At 46.5% G+C, this 20,839-nt stretch overlaps 1 protein-coding gene across 5 annotated transcripts in view; it reads left to right on the top strand.

Moving 5' to 3' along the window:
* Nucleotides 1–288: 288 nt before the first annotated feature.
* SETBP1 (SET binding protein 1) overlaps nucleotides 289–20,839 on the top strand; it is a 376,312-nt gene continuing 355,761 nt past the window's right edge. For 3 of the 5 annotated variants that reach the window (XM_057526551.1, XM_057526555.1, XM_057526554.1), the window contains exon 1: nucleotides 289–1,415. The gene's annotated coding sequence lies outside the window, so the exon portion shown is untranslated. Of the gene's footprint in view, nucleotides 1,416–1,955; nucleotides 2,075–20,839 lie in introns of those variants that run through there. The other 2 variants (XM_057526553.1, XM_057526552.1) reach the window with 2 other exon arrangements.

Raw genomic sequence — 20,839 nt, 5'->3', positions numbered from 1 at the left:
ATCAGCTGTCGAATTTTTGTGAATAACGAGAAAATGCACATAAGCATCTGAATGCATACATGTCGCTTAACAAAAATATAACCCCCTGAAATGTAATTACCAGGTTAAAAAAATGCACCCAGTTTCAGAGCCTATCACATCTCGCGCCTCGGCGCGCAGTTCCCCCAACACTGCTCCTGTTGTGTCAGATAGTGGCAGTGTTGAGCCCGGGAGCCGGTGCCGAGCCCGCGGCGGTCCCCGCGGCAGCCCAGTCTCCGCGGCGGACTCCGGCGCGCAGAGCCACTGGGCCTCGAGGGCGTAGGGGAGCGGGAGGGGCGCGAGGGCGGCGAGGGGTCCCCGGTCCGCCTCCACGAAGTGTTTTCCTTCTCCCCGGGCATAAGCCCCACTCCCTCCAATTGATCGAAATTCACAGAAATTCACTGCAGGAGGGTGAAGGGAGAGGTCGCTCGCCGGTTACTGGCTGTGCCTCCCCCGGCTCAAGTCGGGGAAGCGGCCCCCGATCAGTTGGGCGAGCGGTGTGGGTTCCCGCACCCCCTCCGAGGCAGATCGCGGGGTGGCTGTCCCCGTTCGGCTCCGCCGCGCTGCCGCTCCGATCCTCCCCCTCCCCCGCCCGCGCCCTCCCCCTTCCTTTCACTAGGACTCCGGGACTCGGGAGAGGGCGCGGGAGGCAGCCACTCGGGCCCGACCCCACTCCAGCGCTCGCCGGGGACGCGGGCGGGTGGCGAGGGGACGCGGCGGGGGCGCGGGGCGGGCGCGGCCATGGAGCGGCGGCGGCGGCGGCGGCGGCAGCACTAGCGACCGCGGGCGGACAAGCTGGCGAGCTGGGCCGCCCGGCGCCGCGGACCGAACTGCACAGCTCAGCAAAAGCGCCCTCGCCCTCCGCGCGCCGCCTCCTGCGAGCCCGAACCCGGCAACATTTTTTAAGGCTCCAATCCATCCTTTGAAGAAAAGAAAGAAAAAAAAAATAGCATTGATTGGAGAGACTGGGATATATATAATTTGGGGGGGCGGGGGGGCTCCTGCTAAAATTAGCCAGGCCCGCGGCGCGCGGTGTGCGAGTGTGTGCGTGCGGGCGTGTGTGTGTGTGAATGTGATTACTCCAGGACTCCTCGGGCTCCGGAGACGCCATTTTCCCCCTTGATATCTCTCTCCGTAAATCGGTGGCGCGGCGCAGGCGGCCGCGCCGGGCGGGAAGCGCGGGGCCGGCCGGGGCGCCCGCCGCTCGCCTCCGCCTCCGGGCGCCCGGGGGCCCCGGCGCCCCCCGAGCGAGGGTGGCCAGCCCACGGCTCGCCGTGTGACAGATGCTCATCGCCATGGAGTTGCCGCAGCAGCACCTTCGGGGGCTCGGGCGAGCGACGGGAGCCGGGATCTGAGCGAGCGCCGGGGCCAGCGGAGCCGGAGTCGCCGGGACGTGGGTGAGCACGCGCGGCGACCTTGGCCCGGGAGCCCGGCGCCCAGCCTCCAGCCACGCCGCGGGCCGCCGCACGCTCGGGGTCGGGGGCGGTGTGTGTTCCCTGCATGAAAAAGTTAAAGCTGCCTCGCCGGGGCTTTGACTTTGCACCGATGGGAAGGGGGAGACCGGGCCGAAGGGGCGGGATGCCGGTCCCGGCGAGGCTGCCGGGGATGGGCGCGATTACGGCCCGCCGGCGGTGGGCAGAGATGCTGGCTCATTTGAAGTGACTCGTTGGTGGCGGCGAGGGTGGCAGCGCCGGGCTGGAGGTCTGGGACCTTATTGAGTTTGGCCTAATCTGATCCGCCCCCCCCCGCCCCCCGACCCCGGCCTTCTGCCTCCCCACGCCTTTTGCACCCTCCCTCCGTCCGGCCGCTGACTGCCTGCCGGGGCTGGCGGGTTTGGCGTTGGCGGAGTGGACTAGAGGGGGGGAGGGGGGAGGGAAAGGGGTGGGAAGGCGGCAGGATATTTTTTTCTCTCCCTCTTTGTAACTTGCAGGTTAAGTGGAGCTAGAGAGCTACATTGTATCTAGTTAGATTTTTTTGGGGTGGGGGGGAATGTATCAGAATCTAACGTGTCGTTAATAGAAAGAAGAACAGGGAAGAAGTGGTCCAGCCGGCGAAGGTTGGTGTGTGCTTGCGTCGTGGCTCTGTTAGTCTTTTTCTTAAAATCTTAATCAATGGATCTGAGTCTCTTTCTCGTGCTCTCCGGTTTTGGGACTCTGAAAAGACAGGAATTCCCTTAAAAGCAGACGAATGCCTTTTTTGAAAGCACGCATTGTGTGTGTTTCTAGAGGAGCCGTGGTCTTGGGAATTAACGACAGGCTTCCCCGTTCGGTGGTTTCCAGTGGGAAATAACTCCTGAAAGGGAACACTTCAGTATCGATTTATTGTTTTTGTCTTTCAAACGATTATCTCTTTGACTAAAATACTGTAGGAGAAGTTCCACAGAGACAAAGTCAGGTAAACTGGACTGGGCAGATCTTTAGCAAGATGGTGATAACGCTGATGCTGTTTTTGGTGTCTATTTGTGATGGAAGCATTGTTGGGTAATAGCAATTTCTGATCGGTAGAGCATGCTGGCTCTACAAAAATAAGGAACTACCGAAATGCTGTCTTCCAGTCCCCGTCCCCTACAGGCTGCACACACCCCTCCTCTCACAACCCACACCAGTTACAATTCTGAAATAGGATCCAACTGGAAGTATTTTCTTTGGAGATCGGAAAGTTAGGCAGTTGGAAGTATGAGATGAGGCTAGAGGTACTGGGAGTGTGGGGAGCGGGTTCTTATTGCCCCTTGATGCTGCATTTCTTCTTTATGTGTGTCTCTGTGGGTTCTGAGGGTGTGTATGTTGGTCTAGGAGGACTGTTCAGGGAAGGATTTCCGATTCGTTTCCGCTTCAAATAAACTGTCCTGATAATCTCATGGTTGACATCTAATGCTAAAAGGCCAATTTGTGTTTCTCTATATCCCTGCAGAAGCTCTCCTCCGAAAGGGCAGTTTATTTTGGAATTCTACCACAGCTACTTTTCCTTCCAAGCCTCCCCGTCCCCTTCACCACTATCCACACCTTTTTTCCTAAAGTTAGTTGGAGTCTATGGTCTTTATGGAGATATTAATATTACTTATTGTCCTCTTACATTATTTGTTATTCTCTTCCTTTTCATTCCTTTACTCTCCATCCTGTTTTTCTTCTTTTTCTGTAGTTTTATGCAAAAACTAACTTCATAAAGTCGCTATTGCCAAAACTATCTGGCAGTCCTGCCCCATCTTTTACCCTCCTGTAGTTTACACAGGTAAATCAGATGTGCCCTTCCCAATCCATCCTTATCCTCAAAACGTGTGTGTATGTGTGCACACACACACTCATGTGTTTTGGAGGGGCAGGAGTCATTTAGGAAAGAAGGACGTGGAGAGGAGAGGAAGGGTGTTGTTCTATGCAGGCCACATCTGCAACACTGGGGCCAGACCAGGATGGTCTGGGAGAGTTATCCTCACACACCCCAGTTGGATGTTGTCTGGCTGGGATGGGGAGGCGGAGCCAGCTGTCCAGGGGCCTGTGAGGGAGGAGAAAGTTTGTAGCACTTTAAAATGTAGCCAGTTTACAATCCCAGGTCACTCCCTCCCCTTTCTCCTGCTTTCCGTGGTTTCTGCCATCCCAAGACTAGTGCAGAGAGGCGTGATCTCTTTTGCCCTGACTTGGAAGTCCCAGGTTTCAGTTAAGCGGAAGATGCAGTATTTTCCTCTGTACTTAATTGCTTTGCCTGCTACCAAAGAAGGGCTTCAGGACAAATCAGAAGAGTATGGTTAAACACAGAGTATTTGCAAACTCCAGGGTATGTAGCCTGAGAATATAGGAGACCAGGTACTCAGAAAGTGCTGCTTTGCACACCATCTCCCCTCCCCCATTAAGGAAATAAAAGTCTTAGTCTTTGGGAGTTGAATTGGTGTTAGAGCTGGGCTCTGGGAGCTGCTAGCCACTATAGTAACCTGAGCGGGGCTGGGGGGAGGAGGTGGTGAGTGAATGCTATTGGGAGCCAGAGGAGGGAAACAGACTTGTCTCCCTTAGCAGGGAAAATAGATGTGTCACTGGAATAAACAAATTGGAGGTGGGGGATGGGATGGCTTGTAGTGAACATAAGGAGGAGTGGCTGAGAGGCAGTGATGTGGTTCGGAAGGGGGCCACTTATAGCTTGGGAGAAAATATCAACTGCCTTATATATTCACGAATGAGCTAGGCAAGTGAAGGAGTGTAATCCAATCTTTCGTATGTTAACATCAGAACATCCCATAGGAAGGCACTGCTGGCAGGCCCAGTTCTGGACTTCACACAGGGGAGGCCTAGGGGTGTACCTGAGTGAACCAAGGAGCCCCTTTGGTGCCACGAGGGCTTCTGGTTCTGTGAGTGCATTATTCATGGCAAGCTAGTTTGTAAATCACCTGACCTAAATGAGGGCTGGGGGCAAAGAGAGAACAGTGCTTGGAATCTTTGTAGAAAGTTTAGTTGAAAATGGTCAGTGGGGAGAGGCAGGAGTTTGCTGAAGAAGAAATAAATAGGTAGGCACTTTCCCCTGGATTCTTGATTCCATTTCTGCTGTTATCTTGACTTTCAATTCCATTAGGAGCGGAATCAATACTTCTCTGGCACAAAAAAATGTATCTCTAGGAGGGCAGAGTTCTTTCAACCTGGTCATTATTTTTAGTTGTACTTTAGTCTCTGCTCTGAAGCTTCTATATGATATGCAAAAGGAGGAAGATGAGAGGTGGCTGGCTGGCTGGAACATCCTTTCTGAAATCTTGTAGAGACACTGAAACTTGGCTGGGCCTCAGCGGCCCAGAATGCCAGTTTTTCCCTTGGAGACTTGAAGTTTTAATTGAAACCAGATAGCTATCAAGAGTGGACCTGGCCAAACAAAACCTTGTTTTCTTCACTGCTCAGGAATGGGAAATAAATAATTTTTTGCTGATGGCATTTCAAGTTGCTTCAGTTTTGCTCCTGCCAGAAGAATGGGGTAAATTATTATTAACACATTAACATTGTAAGAAGTTGCAGTGCCTTAAAAAATGAGATAATGTTACCGAGTTTGCTCAGAGACCCGCTGTGTGGGAGAGGTCTATTTGGGGGTGGAGGTGGAGACAAGAGGCTGCTCTTGTCCTGGGCGGGTGGCAGCACTGCCCTGAGAAAAGGAGGCTCATAGAGTCCTGGCCACATGTCACTGTGCTTGGTCCTTGGGTTCCTGTGAAGAAGTGAGCAAAACAGTCCAATTCCATTGCTATCCTATGGTATATTGTGAAACCTGGTGAGCTTCCCAAAATGTTTTGGGTCAGGATTGAATAAGGAGTACAGCCATCAGACCTATTGCCATAGGTGTGAGCTTCATTTAGGGTTGTTTCTAAATGAAACCCTGGTGTTTCACAAACTCTCCATGAAGTTGCAGACACTTTGGACAGCCAAAGGCTTGATAAGCGCAGAAAAGTAAACACCAAGATGCCCGCAGAGTGTACTACTTCATGAATGCAGGGGAAAGATGCCAACTTATATTCTTGTTTGGCTTTAAGTATTTATTTCTGTTTTCACTTAGCCTACTACTAGATTCTTATGCCTCCTTAGACATACCAGGTAGGGGCAATAGGAAGTTTTGGGGGAAACTGGTGACCTTAGATCACCGAGTCCAACTTAGTGGCCCTTACATTTCACATCTGGAATTTTCAGAGTCAGGTCAGAACAGCTTCCCTTTCAGAGTTGGTTTTTTACCCCCTTAGAGAGTACCATCTAAGGTTGAGGAAACATTATTTTTTTAATGGCCTTTGCTTTGGAAACCTGCAGTTGACTTCCTATCCAGTTCAGAGCAAATAACGCCAGGGTCAAATGGAGAATGTGAGCAGCCCTGAAGTCCACAGGATCTCTTGGGAGGAAGCAGCTACCCCTCCCCAGGAGCTAAGGATGGACTGTGATCTGCAGATACATGAGAAATAATTACAGGCAAAGCCAGCTGAGCTAACCAGGCAGGCAGAGGCTTCCACCTTTCCAAGTGCTGGGAAGGGAGAGGGGATGAATGGAGAGCAGATAAGAGTTTCAGAACTTTGCCAGCTTGGAAAAATGTTTCTTTGACCCAACTTATCTTTTCCTATCAAAACATACTCCTTTTTATATGCATGGCACTTTTTTCTTTTCAAAAACATCTTTATACCACATCTGCCCCCTTGATTTTCTAAGGAGGGAGGCTTAGTAAGCATTTTATCCCCTTTCAGAAGATGAGGCCATTGATGTGCTGACTTGCTGAAATGACACAAGTTGGTGGCCCACATGGGACCAGATGGCTCTGTTAAAGTGTGAAGAGCATCACACCTGAAGTGACAAGATCTGCTTTGGATCCTGTCCCTACTATTTCCCAGCTAAATGTCCCTGGAAAGTTATTTAACCTCTTTGAGCCTCAGTAAACTAATCAGTAAAATAGGGATAAAATATGCTTACCCTGCCTACTACATAGGGGTTCTGCGGATTAAGTAATACCAGCTAATTTCAGTAATTGAACTCTGAGAGGATTTCCACACTGCCTCCTGGAAACTGATGTCTGGGATTATTGTCACCATCGCTTGGAGGTTAATAACCTCTTGGTATGACCAGAAATGCCTGTAGAGGCCCCTTGTGTTCTAAGACAGTCAGGGAATAGTTGTTTTGTGCTCCTGAGTTGACCAAAGGGGAAAAGAAGTGTGTACAGTATATGTATTTTAAATCAGTTGAATTGTTGGACGCCTACTTTGCATCTACATCGGAGACTCAGAGTCTCAGATAGTATCCAATTTTGACTCAAGGATGCATTGGTGCTCAGGAAATGCTCTTCGAGTTAAGAATGAGAAGGAGAAAGAAAAAGACGTGGAGACACACAGAGAGGAGAGGTAATGGGTGGCGAGTGCGAGGGGGAGAGTTTTCATCAGGGAGCCACAGTGGCTGAGAAAAGATATTCAAGACAGAATTTGTACCCTCTCTAAAGAACAGAACTGAGAGCAAGATTGCATCTGTCCCGACAAACCCAGCAAGTTCTCTCGAATCAGGGAAGTTCTTCACAGTCCATTTGCTGTCTGACTTTTCTGTATTTCTCCTCTTTCTCTTTCCCACGATTCCTGGCTCGCCCTGTCCAGCAGCCTGTACCAGGCACCTTGCAACACTCTCGGGTGAACCCCGTTTTATGCAGCACACACAGGCCTCTGCTCCCATCAGACTGATTTCCTTGCTGACCCTGGGCACTATGTACACTTGTCCACCTCCACACCTCTGCTCCTTCTGTATCAACGACTCCTCTCTGAAAGGTGTCCCTATTGGTCCCTTTTAGCCGAAGTGTCTACCTCTTCGGACACCTGACCAGCTCTTAGCTCTTCACTGCCTTCTCCAGGGCACTTCGGGACTAAAGTACTTGCCGGGCATCTGGCTCGTGCTGCTTTGCTGTTCATTGCCACTCACCTCTCCAGGCTGTGAGTCCTTGAAGGATGGAGCCAAGTTTGCCCCACAAAGCCCTACTTATGAATGATTTCTGTTGCATGAATGAATCACAGAATTTATGCAGAGATAGAATATTAAAAGTGGATGTTGTTTAAGATACACTAAAGCTCTGCACGGTGAAGCAACACAACGAGGACCTCTTAGACAAGTGAATAATAAATACTTAGGTCAACGGCTTTTTATATTTTTGGCTATCTTTCAGGGGCAATCGCCCACTCTCAGTTTCTCCCTCAAAGCCTAAGAGTTAATAATGTTTTACTTCATGTTACATCCTATCAGTCACTGATTCACTCATTCATGCAATCATCAAAATATTTATTAAGTACCTACTAGAGCCTCCTCGCCACTCTTGCACACATAGCTCTTGACTTTCTCTGAAAATTCCAGTTGCATTTTTTGTCCACCACCCTCATTTTGGCACTTAACCATGCAATCTTCTTTGTTACTTAAGTCCAAGTGCTTCCCATTCCTCGGTGGCTGAGTGCGCCTGGCTGCAGTGGAAAAGAAGGCTGAGCAGAGAAATGCACTCAGAGGGGAAAGTTCCAGAGACAGGCTTCTGAGAGGCAGGCTGCAGGCTGGGCTGGCTCCCCGTCAGCACGTACAGGACAAGCTGCACTGCCTTTCTGCTCCTTAGCTTGAGCCACGGTAAAGAGAAAGAGTTTGGATTGATGTGGAGGGAGGGCCCCTTCTGAAATTCTGCTACTCTATAGGTAGACGTGTCCTGGGAATTTTAAAGGTTTCTTAAAGCTCAGAACTCCTGGCACCCCAACAACTGTTCACACCACTCCCACTGAGGATCAGTGAACTTTGCTAAGTGTTTGCTGTGGATGAGAGTTACCTTCAGAAGGGGAACTGGGACCAGGAGAAACTCCCTAGTGAGCACCAAAGAGCCAGACTTGGGGACACAGAAAGGAGAGGAGGGGATGGTGAGCTAAGTGTGAAGAAGTACTGTAGTGAATAATGTGGAAGGAAGAAAAGGATTGATCCTCTACATCTTTTGAAAACTGGCCCCCTTTGGTGAAATGACTGAGTTGAGACAACGGGAATGAAGCAGACAAAGACGGCTTCTGGAAAATCTAGACTATATTCCCTGTCTGGGCTTTGCTACTGCTTTCTGTGCCCAGTAGGCATTTGGAATCTCTGCCATGGTTACTTTTGGACCTCCTGGATCTCGGGGGCTAGGCATTGTTTTCTTGTGTAGATTCTGTTGGGCATGAAGGCTAGGGCTGTGCCTGTGCTCCCGGGATGTCTGCTCAGTCCCCACAGCAGAGTCTGCCCTTTCATGGCCTGTGTTCAGTAACAATTAGTGAGTTGGTTTGTATGCATTTTGAGATGAAAGCGAGTGACCCGCAGTTTGTCCAAAGCCAGAGGCCTCTGAGATTAGGGTTGGGGTGGAATCAGGAAAGCTGGGTTTTGACCTGAGTTCAGAGTGCATTCTGAGTCACCTAGGAGCACACTGCTTGAGTATTTAGGAAGAGCAAGGTTCTACAAGCATCTACTGAGATGCTGCAATTACTTTTACTCTAGGACTTGGAATAGAAAAAAAAAAAAAAAAAAAGGCAAGGAACTCAATAATTAGCCTAACTCCGTAAAAAGCAATTTCTTCTTTATTCCTTTTATCTGCCAAAGATTGAGAGTTCTGTCAGTGGAAAGAAACTGCTTGGGGTTTGAACTTGGGCCTGGAAAGATGTAGTTGCTGGAGATTCTGAATTTAATGAATCCAATGCAGTAGCCTGAGAACTCTCATTAGAGGCAATTGGGGCACAGTTGTTGTGCTTGTAGCAAAATGATGAAATCTGGGTGGCAAGTCCCTTGCAGTTGTTGGGTGGTATGTCTGTGACCTATTGTTATTCGAGCAATGAGAGCTTTGATTTTTTTTTTTAAAGTATTGATTCATAATGGTGACTAAAAAGGATGATTTGATGTGAGAGCCCTGTGGGCCTTCTCTCTGTTCATTATTTTGTACTCCAGAGCTTGATTACAGTCGGTTTTTGGATCCACATATGTTTATTAAGGTCTCAGCATTGCAATTTGTTCCATTGTTCTTGGCACTGTTGGGTGAGAAAAGTCTGGTATGAGACATGGCTTTTGCCCTTGGAGAATGGACAGTATATCTGGAGAGACAGGCTTAGCTCAAATGGAAAGCATCAGTCTGAAGCCAAAGTGGGAGCATGATCTACGTGGAATTATGCTATTTGGTTGATCAGGGATAAAGTGCAGTCAGGGAAGGCTTCAAGGAGGATGTGTGGTTTTGGGTTTGATGGTGGAACTGAAACAAGGGGACATTCTTGGTGGGTACAGTAGCAGAGATGGGACAAAGTTTGAATGTGAATTTGGAATTGCCACAAGGAAACGAATGCTAATCATGAACATGTACTGCATCTGGTAGGAGCAGGGAGGCCTTGATGCAGAATGTCCAGCTGGATGATATTGAGGCACAGGTCACCCATAGCAGGCATCTTGCTGGTCTGAGGTTTCCTGACAGCAGTGGGAAGGACAAAACTCAGGGCTGTCTAAGTTGGGCCCAATCTTAGCTGTCCAGAGTTTTCATTCAAACGCATCAACTTTTCAACCTTCTGATTCAGCAAACTTGGTTTGCTCATTTACATTTAAACGTGAGTATGATAGACTCTGATGGTGCTGTGGGGACCTCAAGTAATAGATAAGAGGTTGTCTCTGTTCTCAATCTGATGGAAGACTCCATAAGAACTCATGAAAACCAGTGGAGGAGCAGCAACAGAGGACAGTCATGTAGGGCTCTGTGGAGTGTCAGTCAGCAAAACAGATGGGATGCGGTCCTGTGAGGAATAGGCCAAGGCTACATTTCCCCTGAGCTGAGATGGGAGCCGTGACTGGAGTTTTCAGAATGTGAGGAGAGTAGGTGTGAGGAGCACTTCCACGCATGCCACACATGAGAGAATCCTGACATCTGACTGTCCTGCCCACTACTAGTCCTGTCAGCCACCAACTCTTCAGTCTGGTGTCCAGAAGAGGCACCTTTAGGACAAAAATAAAACTACATATAAACATTCAGAATGGGGATCAGCCACTCTGGAAAACAAAAAAGCTCTGTGTTACAGGTACTCATTTCCAGGAGTTTAAAGCATAATTGGAGATTCAAGTTTCAAGTAACAATGCAGTATTTAAATGACCATGCACGAAAGCTGAAGGAGAAATATCACAAAGGACAGGAAATGGAGCCAGTATCTGTTTACTCTCTGGTATGTCTAGCATCTCCTTTGTGGCAGAAGCACAAACATGAAAGTGTCAGATTACACTTTACGTTCAAATGACAATAAGCAAAGCGATTGCTGAATCGGATGGTTGAGAAGTCAAGGAATTTGAATTAAAACTGAACAGGTAGTGGGGTCAAAATTAAAGGACCTTGAAAGAATGACTAGGGAATTTATTATCTGTTTGATTATTCAGTTTAGCTGCATTGCCCTCAGATAAGTCTACCATTTTCATCCCAGTTTACACGTGGTATGGTGGAGGATCAGAGTTTAAGTGACTACTAATGCTGGGTATTTAAAGACTGGTGACATTATGGTTCAATGGAAAGCAAATGACAGTCGGAGTCAGACAGAACTACCTCTGTGATTTCAACAAGTATCTCAATTTCAGTTTTCTTATCTGTAAAATGGGTACATCTCAGGGTTAAATCAAAGAATAAACTTAAAGCAGTTATTATATACTATTTCCCTCTTCAAAGTTAGGATCATTTTCTTTACCATGTGGATCTTCTTTAATATACTTGGACAAGAAATATTATGATCACAGTTATTTCTTACAGGCCAGCCCTACATATTTAGCCTATTTAGGTGCTATCCTGCATATATTATTTACTTTTTTCCTTGGAAGAGTCTGTGAAGAGATTAGGAGGCCGATGAGAAAACTGATGCCCAGAGAATTTAAGTGATGTGGCAAGTCAGATGGCAAACTGGTTTTAGAGCTCCTATGTATAGAAGTAGCTAGGAGCATTTGGCCAAAAGCTGGCATCACTTTGTGTTTTAGAGACATCATGATCTAAAAGTAAAAGCCCAGACTTTGGAATCATATAAGCCTGAATTTGATTGTGGCTCTGGCACAGGTAGCGTGTGCCCTTGAGCAAATTATTTGCCTTCCTGGACATTTACATTTACATTTCCACATCTTTAAAATGAGGATGGGTCTTCTGCATCACAGGGCTGTTGTTTGGATTAAATTGATAATGGCTGTAGAGGCCATTTGTTGTATTTAACCCCCTCTCGCACTACAAGTGTGTGCTTTTCTTGACTGCGTGGAGAAATGCAGACAACAGGTAATATACCAAGACCAGAGCTCCACCTGTAAACTTGAGGATTGGCCTAGCCAGTGCTGTGGAGACCTCTCCCCGGGGCCGAAGACCCAGGGCTCGTGCTGTTGTGTTGTGCTCTTGGTTCCCAGAGGAGGCACTGTTTTTGCAGCTAGAACTGGAACTGTTGGTTAACAGCGTGCTCTCGGCCTCAGGCCTCGCGAGTTTGATTCTGCTTCTCTCCCTGTCATGGAGATCCCTGAGTACAGGGACTGATTCTTAGTTTTATGTTAGGTTCAGCCAAGCAGACCTGCAGAACCAGTAAAACCTATGCAGAGGTGTAAAGTACCAGCTCTGTCTTTGAAGGGCTTCTGGTCGTCAAGTTGAGGAGAGAGGGCTCAGCACCTGAGAAGGTCAGAGCTGGAGGGCCACAGAGTTCACCTCCTCACCTCCCGTGTTCTACAAATGAGGATGGGGAGACCCAGGGAGAAAAAAGAACATGCCTAAGTCCACCCAGCTCTGAATGGCAGAGCAGGGAATTGAGTCTGGAATTCGTGGCTGAACTAAGTCTTATTTCCTCCACAAGACAAACTAGGTAGAAGAAGAAAGCAATAGTCAAACAACATCAAAACACTCACGTTAGTAGGTACAAATTAAACTACTTGTTTGTGCTTCCCATTGTAAAGGGAGATGGACGGGGTTGGTCTCCAATGCCCAGCTCTCGGGCTTTACTTGGGATCTGCAAAGAGAAGGCAACATTTAGCCAAAAGCCAGTGTGGGTGACACAGACTACAGGAGTAAATGAAATTTACCAAAAGTTTTGAATGCCCACTAAGGTGATCCCAACATGATCTTTCATAAATATCTTATTTAATCTTCAATTACTTCTCAAAACAACCCTTGAGGTAGGATTATTACCCAATTTCCAAATGCAACTTGAACAGTTTATATGTAATTTCCAAGAACACAACTACTAAACGGAAAAGAGAGGTTAAGTAATCTAAACCTGTTACATCAAATCAGTGCTACTTCCATTCTTCTTTTCAAGGGGAAACATGGCTTGGACACTTGCTGTTGGACACTTACTGAGTATGTTCACGGTCCTCTGAACTGTGGTAGAGACCCACTAAAAACCCAGCTGTTAACACTGCAATACAGTTTGCCAAATGCTTTGATAGCAGAATGCCCAGGGAAGTGAGAGCAAGACCAACTGTGAGTGTGAGTGTGTATAAGTGTGTGTGTGTATATATGTGTACACACAAGGGGAAAGGAGGAGAAAAGGAAGGCCCAGCCAGTCTTCATGAAGGAAGTGAAACTTGACCCAATTCTTGAAGGATGACTTAGAGGTAACCAGGTGGAGAAAGAAGAAAGGATGGGCCAGCCAGAAGAATTAGAGAATTATATGAAGTTAAGCAAATCAGTGGGACTTGGGGGAGCTGCCACTCACGAGATGCTGCTGGGGAATGTGGTGGGTGTAGGACTCAGGGAACGCTGCTTGGAGGAGGTGAACTGTGACCAGGGATGTACCACACAGGTATGTAATACAAAAAAGCCACTGAGTCTGCTCTTCATTCTCTGCCGGAGACCACTGGTGTGTTTGCAGGGTCAGAGAGCTGTGTGCAGAGCTGCCTTTGCCCTCGCTGATTGAGAGCTGGTAAGGGTTGGGTTGCTTGATCACTTTATTGGTGTTTATGGAGCTTTTACTCTGTGTGCTTCTGCAGCATGTGGACTTTCAGAGACACAACACTCAGAGTCATGGGCATCTGAGTCAAATGGCACCTGGCAGGTCTTTGACACAGCCTCTCACTCAGCATTCACACAGTGAATAATTTGGATCCATGGATCAGGAGCTGTGCCCGGGCCCTGGGGGTTCCATGGTTAGCTAAACAAACACAGCATGTACCCTCAAGGGCTTCCCATTTAGTGGGGCAGGCAGAGTTGAAACCAAGAGTGGCACAAGTATTAATTATAATATATAGTAAGTGCTAGGAAAGAAAAGCTCTATGCTCTAATGGCACAAAACAGGGAGTCCTGATGTGGTTTGTGAAGCTCAGGAAGTACCCTTTGACCTGGGCCTGAGTAACGAAGAGGTGTGAACTTGAGGGAGCAGAAGAGGATCCCAGACACATATAAAGTCCCCCAAGAGGAAAAGGCCACTTCTGACTCCCCACCTAAATACCTCAGAAGACATATAGGAAGATGAACGCTCAACCACCCCAAAGCCAAAATCAGACAGATGGTCGGTCTCTTGCCAGAATTTGAGAAGGGATTTCTTATAACCGTAGCCAATGAGCCTAAGTTGAAGATGCAGTTGCTTTGCTATCTGTTGTCAGGTAGGCTCACACTCCATCCTTTTACACAGTTTTTCCCCCTAAGATCAGAAACTCACAATTTCTGTCAATAAGAAAAATAGGCAGTCATCAGATCTACTGCACGGACAACTTTAATAAAACAACCAAAGACTGTCTTCTCCCTAACATCATTATACATCTTCTCAAAGTCTACAGCTTTCAGAGAACAAATGGGCAAGACTGGAGGAGGGAGGTTTGGGAGGAGTTTTTGACTTCTGGGCAGAGATGTTTCCTCAAGGAAAGTTCTGAGGTAGACATAAAGAGTCTATGTGACAGTGCACATTGTGGATTTCAGCTGCTCAGAGTTGCAAAGAATCTGACAGGAGAATCCCCTTTTAGTCACACAAAATAGTAGTAGGTAGATGTCTGCTATCAGTTGTGTAAATGCTTAACACCGTGTTCTCTTGATTTTTTCTAAGCCCTGATTTGTTAAGTTTGCTGATTCTTGTGGTGTAAACACTCCTACCACAGCCAATTTTCAAGCTATCAACTTGACACCACAGAAAGTGGAGCTGGGATGAGACTCACATGGGTGGGCTCTCACGAGCCCCAACATACCACTGTTACTGTTCACTAGGAACTGAGGTGACCAGATCACTGATAATAGCGATAGCTCTGAGAGGAGGACTTGACTGACTTCAGGATGGATGGAAGGTAGAGTCAAAAGCAGTCTAGTGCTTTCTCTGTAGACAAGACTGCCCTGCATGGCTTTTTCCTCAGAGCATGAGTGAAGAGAACTAATCAAACACAAGACCTTAGGTGAGAAACACTCAGAACAAGGAAAAAAGAACAGTATTGTGATAGTATTTACTACAATAGCAAAATAAGAATTTTAGATAGCTGCCAGACATCTGCAACAGGAAGAGGCATGACCCCCGGTGGAAAAGGAACATAAAGTAACAAGGAGAGAGCATGCTGAGATGAAAAAGCATCAGAATTAACAGCAAGAAGGATGAATAAAGTTAGATTCCAGGGATACAAACTATGCAATTGCAAAATTAAACATCCACAGTGAAGTCAATAAAGGCAAAGGGAGGATGGAAGACAGAATTAAATTGGTGTTATGGACCTTAGATTAAGGAATGCTCTCCCACAATGCAAAAAACAGTGAGAGAGAAAATGAGAGAAATGGAGAACAGAGATGAGAATTCTAAACTGAGGTTACAGGAAAAAATTAGAAGCCAGAACCACTGAATAGAAGAAATAACTAAAGGAATAATTGAAGGGAACGGTTCTGAACTAGAAATAACCTGCACTACAGATCCAAAAGATGCACTATGTTCCAGGAAAAATAAGTGAGATCCACACTACTCATTTTGTCATTAATAAAATGCTATTACAATGAAAAAAAAAATCTGCAATTAGAAAAGCATAAAACAAGTTACCGACAAAGGAAACAAAACCAGGCTGGCTTCCATTTTCTCTTCTGTTACTGCAAATGCTAGAAGACATTCTACAGAGTTTTGAGGGGAAAAGTTTCTGACCTCAGGATTGTATAGGCAGCTCAGTGTCTTCTACATGTAAAGATGAAAGAAGTGTCCAGCCTTACGGGATCTGCAGAGTAAGGAGCCGAGGTAGGACTGAGGATGAGGAGTTCCGGGGAAAGGTCAGGAATGAGGCAGCAAACTCTTCCTATATTTGTCATTGTTTGCCTTTAAGACCTTATGATGTGCATGTGCTATTAAAAAAAAATTTACAAGAAGCATATAGTTCCATTAGAAAAAAAAAAAAAAAAAAAGAGATAAAAACTATAACCTAATGAGGAAGATCAGGAAGACATATTTTCTCATTTCACTGATGAGACACCAAGGCTGAAAGAGGGCTTATGAGGGCTTCTAAGTGGCAGAACTAGGTCCAGAATCCGTATCTTTTGACTCCTGTTATATATGCCAAGGGCTGTACCAGTTCCACCATGTTGACACTTTGGAAAGCAGTGGTCAGGGTGATGATGGCCTGAATGTGCCCTGGAAGCAAAGAAAATGGGAGAGGTGGGTGATGCTGGGAAGCCCAGCCTGAGCTAGTTTGTTTATTTATTAATTCAGTCAACCAACATTCCTTGAGTGCCCATTATGCACTGGGCACTGTGCTAGGCATTGGGATTGCACAGATGAATAAAATGCCACTGATGTCTGGTCTTAAGAGACTAAAAGTAAAACTGTAAGGGAGAATTCCCCTTAAACATAGAGCAGTAGTGCTCTTTGGTCAAGTCAGTTGGTAAGGGTAAGCACATAGGCAAAGCCTAAGTCCATCAGAACTGCCTGGAGGCCTTGGTACCAGCCAGAGTGCTGGGCCCCCACCCTTGGAGCCATAGGTGGGGCTTGAGAATTTGCATTTCCACCAAGTTCCAGGATTAGTTAAGAGTTCGCTCAAGGTTGCAGGTAACGAATGTGTTCTAGACTAGGAAAAATACTTCCATTTTGTAGATCATGGAGGAGAGAGGATGTACTTACTCCCTGGGACTCACTTGGGTCATGAAGCACATGGACCCAAGCAGGATTCCCCTGGGCCCTCAGACAAATAATTCTGTAGGCTCACACTACCCACTTTGGAGTGTCCCGTAGATCTGTGGCTGTGCAGGGTATAATCAGGCAGTCTTGAGTATGGAACAGACCTTGGTCCTGCTCAGTTCATTGCTGAGATAAGTATGGAGTAAAGGACTCAGAGTGACTTGTCTAGCATCTCACTGTCGGTGAAAGGCAGGCCTAGTCTTGGGACTGCTCTCTCAGTGTTCTTTCCCAAGCACATCACAGCCCCTCTCCTCTCCCCTCTATTCTCCTGGAACCTGCTGAATGGTCATTTCCTAAGCAAGCGTTATTGTTCCTATGGTGCTCCTCTCATTCCAAGTCCTGCAAACAGCCACAGAAGGGTTAACTTTTGTTGGCCTGAAAGCCTGAGCCAGTACAGAGTGTCCATTGTGTGCTGCCCCCTCTGGAGTCATTGCTGGCTGCTGGAATGTGACAAGGCAAGCCGTTTCCACCTTGCTCTTGTTTTCACCCTCCTCTGTGAGTGCGTTGAGTGAACGTGTGCGTGTACTCACAGGACACGTTGGCAGTAGTGCCACAAGAGGACTCACAGTGGTCTCTCCGATGCACCAAAAAATGGAACTGTGAATTTGGGGTGGTAGGTACGTGCTGGGAGAAGGCAAAAGGAGAACAACAGCTTTGTGTGCCTGTGAAGTAAACAAACGGGTTATGTTTCTTTGCTCTTTACTTTTGAAAGTGTCTCTCTTGCGTGTGGCCATGAGGGGCATAGACAGTGAACTACGCAGGGGCCGCCTGCCTGGGTGGAGCTACAGTTGGAGTAGTTTGAACCACAGGACTTTGATGAGCTGTCAGGGGCTAATTCATTTTCATTCAGAAAGAACTCCATGAAGTCCTCCATGTGCCCCATCCTGCACTGGGTGCTGAAGCAAATGTAAGTGTTGTACAGCTACAGCTGGTCTCAGCTTGAGACTGAATTGCAATAGAGTAAGGAAAATCAGAGTTGTGTACTGGAAACAATGAGAAGACAATGTATGACTAGTATTTAGTTGCAAGCTCTACAGCTGCGAGCAGTGTTAAGTCAGGCCAGGGAGTGAGTGCTGTGGTCCAGAGTTTGCAGTATGTTGCCATGGAGAAGTGAAGACTTGGGCATGACCTTGAAATGTGGGAAGGCTTGGGATCTGTTTGTTCATTTGCTCATTCATTCCTTCATGCAACAAACATTTGGAGAACACCAGTTGTATGGCAGGCATCACCTGCGTGGTTGGAAGAGGATATAAGAAAATATCAAGGCAGAAAGAACTCTGTGTGTGTGTGTAATACCACTGTGGAGACTGGTTTGACTTGAATAGGGAATGCAACTTGTTGGCTAATGAGCCCTAAGACTGAATTCTTAAGGTAAACCAGTAGGGAAAGTCTGGAATTGATGTGTTCCTGGATGGGATTATTTGAAACTGCATTGCTGTTTCATCTTTAGTTTTTTTTTTTTGTTTTTTTTTTTTTTTCTTTCAGGTTTTCTTATATGAAGTATTTTTTTAAATTTATTTATTTATTTATTTATTTATTTATGGCTGTGTTGGGTCTTCGTTTCTGTGCGAGGGCTTTCCCTAGTTGCGGCAAGCGGGGGCCACTCTTCATCGCGGTGCGCGGGCCTCTCACTATCACGGCCTCTCTTGTTCAGGAGCACAGGCTCCAGACGCGCAGGCTCAGCAGTTGTGGCTCACGGGCCCAGCCGCTCCGTGGCATGTGGGATCCTCCCAGACCAGGGCTCGAACCCGTGTCCCCGGCATTGGCAGGCGGACTCTCAACCACTGCGCCACCAGGGAAGCCCTCATCTCTAGTTTTTATACTTGTGCTGCCCTGGTTTGGTCCTCATGCAACAAGAATTGAATTTCAGCCAAGCCTCTTTATGGTCCCCCTGCCTGTAATATCAGGTTCCCTTAATTCATTCCTCACACTACATGCCAGAATTATCTTTCTAAAGCATAGCTTTAATAATACCCCTTCCCTACTGACATCCCCTACTTAAATGGCTTCATTACCTTTAAGATAAAATCCAGCTCATTAGCGTGCCATTCAGGGATGTCCATGATCTGGCTGTAACCTTTTATCTCCAGCTATACCTCTTACCAGTCACCACATTGTACCACACCTCCTAGCCAAACCTCAGCTTTCTCTTTCCTGAACATAACCCTGTGTGCTCCTGCCCAGGCCTTGCCTCATGCTGTTCCTTCTGTCTGCCATGTCTTCCTTCCCACTCCACTTATTGAAGCCCCTCAAGGTCAGAGCCGTATCCTATGCTCTCTTGAGGACTTCCTGTGTAGTTTCCTATCTATCAGTCTACACCTTGCTCAAGTGGAAAACCCTTTCTCTTCCCTTTGTTTCTATCCCTTATTATAGGACATATAAAAATCTCTGTTTTGTTTTTCAAATCTCTCTTCAAGAGTGTAACCTCTTTGAGGAAAGAGATTGTATTTAAATTGTGTATCTTAGGATCTTGACTTGAGGAGAACTGAAAAAAAAATTGTTGAATATTCATTTTTTGTGGATCTCTTACTATTTGAGTTTCAAGTTTTGGAACTTTGTCTTCCATATTAATTAGTTAATGATTTATACTACTAAATATAAGAAACTCTGAAGTGAGTCATTTTTTAAAGGGAAGATACTTTCTCAATATAGATAATTTATCCACTTTGTACTCCTATCTATTCCTCTAAAGTTTAGATTTTACCTTCTTTTCTCTCATCACAGAACCTGCAATAGCTATTGACCTACTCTGGTTCAAAGGTCCAAATAGATTTAGTTTAGGAAATTTTATGGAGAATATGCCTCAGCTTTTGCTCTGACCAAAGGATGCTTTACAGGTAGGTACCAGGGAATTAAAATGTAACACTGGAGATTCCTGCCAGAGGGAGTAAACCACTGAACACTGTTGCCATAGGAAACATGGTGACCAATTTGTATGGTTTTTTGCTCAGTGGAGGTAAATAGGGACAGGTTCTCAGGCATCTTGATGCCTCCAACAGCAGTGTGTTACCTGACACTAGTAAGAGAGGCCTCAATGAATGTTGACTTGAATATGACTTTTTAAAAACTATGTAAGGTTTTGGGCAGGTAGGCAGATCAGTCTAGATGAGACAAGAATCTCACAAGTAAAGGAAGCATAGTGTCATCTAGTCTAACTGCCCTCCTCTGCTCCTCTGCTCCTAAGTGGGGACTTGGTCCCTTTTGTAGCACGGGGCACAGGTGGCAGTCCAGTGTTTGCTTGACGACTTTGGGCAGGATGCTCCTGCTCTCACCAGGCAGCCACTTCTCTTGCAGAAGTGCTGCATTCATTGGGTTTTCCCCTAAGTGGAAGCAGTTGTAAATGTGTCTTTCTGTGGAGCTGAGCAGTTTCCAGGAGCTGAGTATGTTCCTGGGCTTCTCTGGGGAGCAGGGTCCATGTTAAAGCCCTGCTGCCTTGCTGACTGGCTTCCTCACAGGGCGTCAGCTGAAAATGTACTGATTCCAGAGGGAGGAAGTACCCGCTCGGTTTCCAGTTCTTGGCTGTTCTGAATGTATGTTGCATTTTTGGCATTTTCTGGTGGGCACGTTTGCTGGTCAGTTCCTTAAATTGATGGGTTCAAAGGTAGCAGCCTAAGGTATGCTGTAATGCCTTCTGCGGAGTGTTCAGCCATTTGGAAGGCTTGGATGTAATCTTACCTACAGCCAGGGGTAGAAGGAGATGATGTCTTGAAGTTGAGGGTGGCCCCAGGGCTTGAGGTTTTCTCTTGAGAATGAGCATTTGGGCTTTCTTTTGAGCTTTAAAAATGATGAGTATGAAATTGGGAATAATGGGACATGGAGTGAATAAGGGTGAAGGATAGTTTAGCTGATCCTATGATGGTTTGGTGAGGAGGAAGGCAGAATAAAAAATCCTGGGGGGATTCCTGGCACTTCCAGAGGCCTGTGAAATGCTCCCTCTCTCCCCTCTCTTTTTTGTTGTCATGTAGACATAACGCCACTTTATTTAAGGTCTAGGAAGGGAATTAAAACTGTCTCGGGTGACTATTTTTATCTAAATGATTGATAATGATTAAATAACTTTTGTGTTGGAAACATTTTTAGCATTTGTTTTGCATTAATCACAGCATTAGAAGTAATTTCTCACTGAACTCTTTTTGTTTTCCTTTTACAAGCCTTCACCTAAGCTTTGCATTTATTTATTTTAAGAAATAAAGACAAGATGTGCATGATTAAAATAATTCATAATGAAAGATAATAAAGGAAGAATGGTCCAGAAGT

Source organism: Balaenoptera acutorostrata, chromosome 13 (genome assembly GCF_949987535.1).
Source record: "Balaenoptera acutorostrata chromosome 13, mBalAcu1.1, whole genome shotgun sequence".
Classification (NCBI taxonomy): domain Eukaryota; kingdom Metazoa; phylum Chordata; class Mammalia; order Artiodactyla; family Balaenopteridae; genus Balaenoptera; species Balaenoptera acutorostrata.
This window is presented reverse-complemented; position numbering and strand designations above follow the sequence as displayed.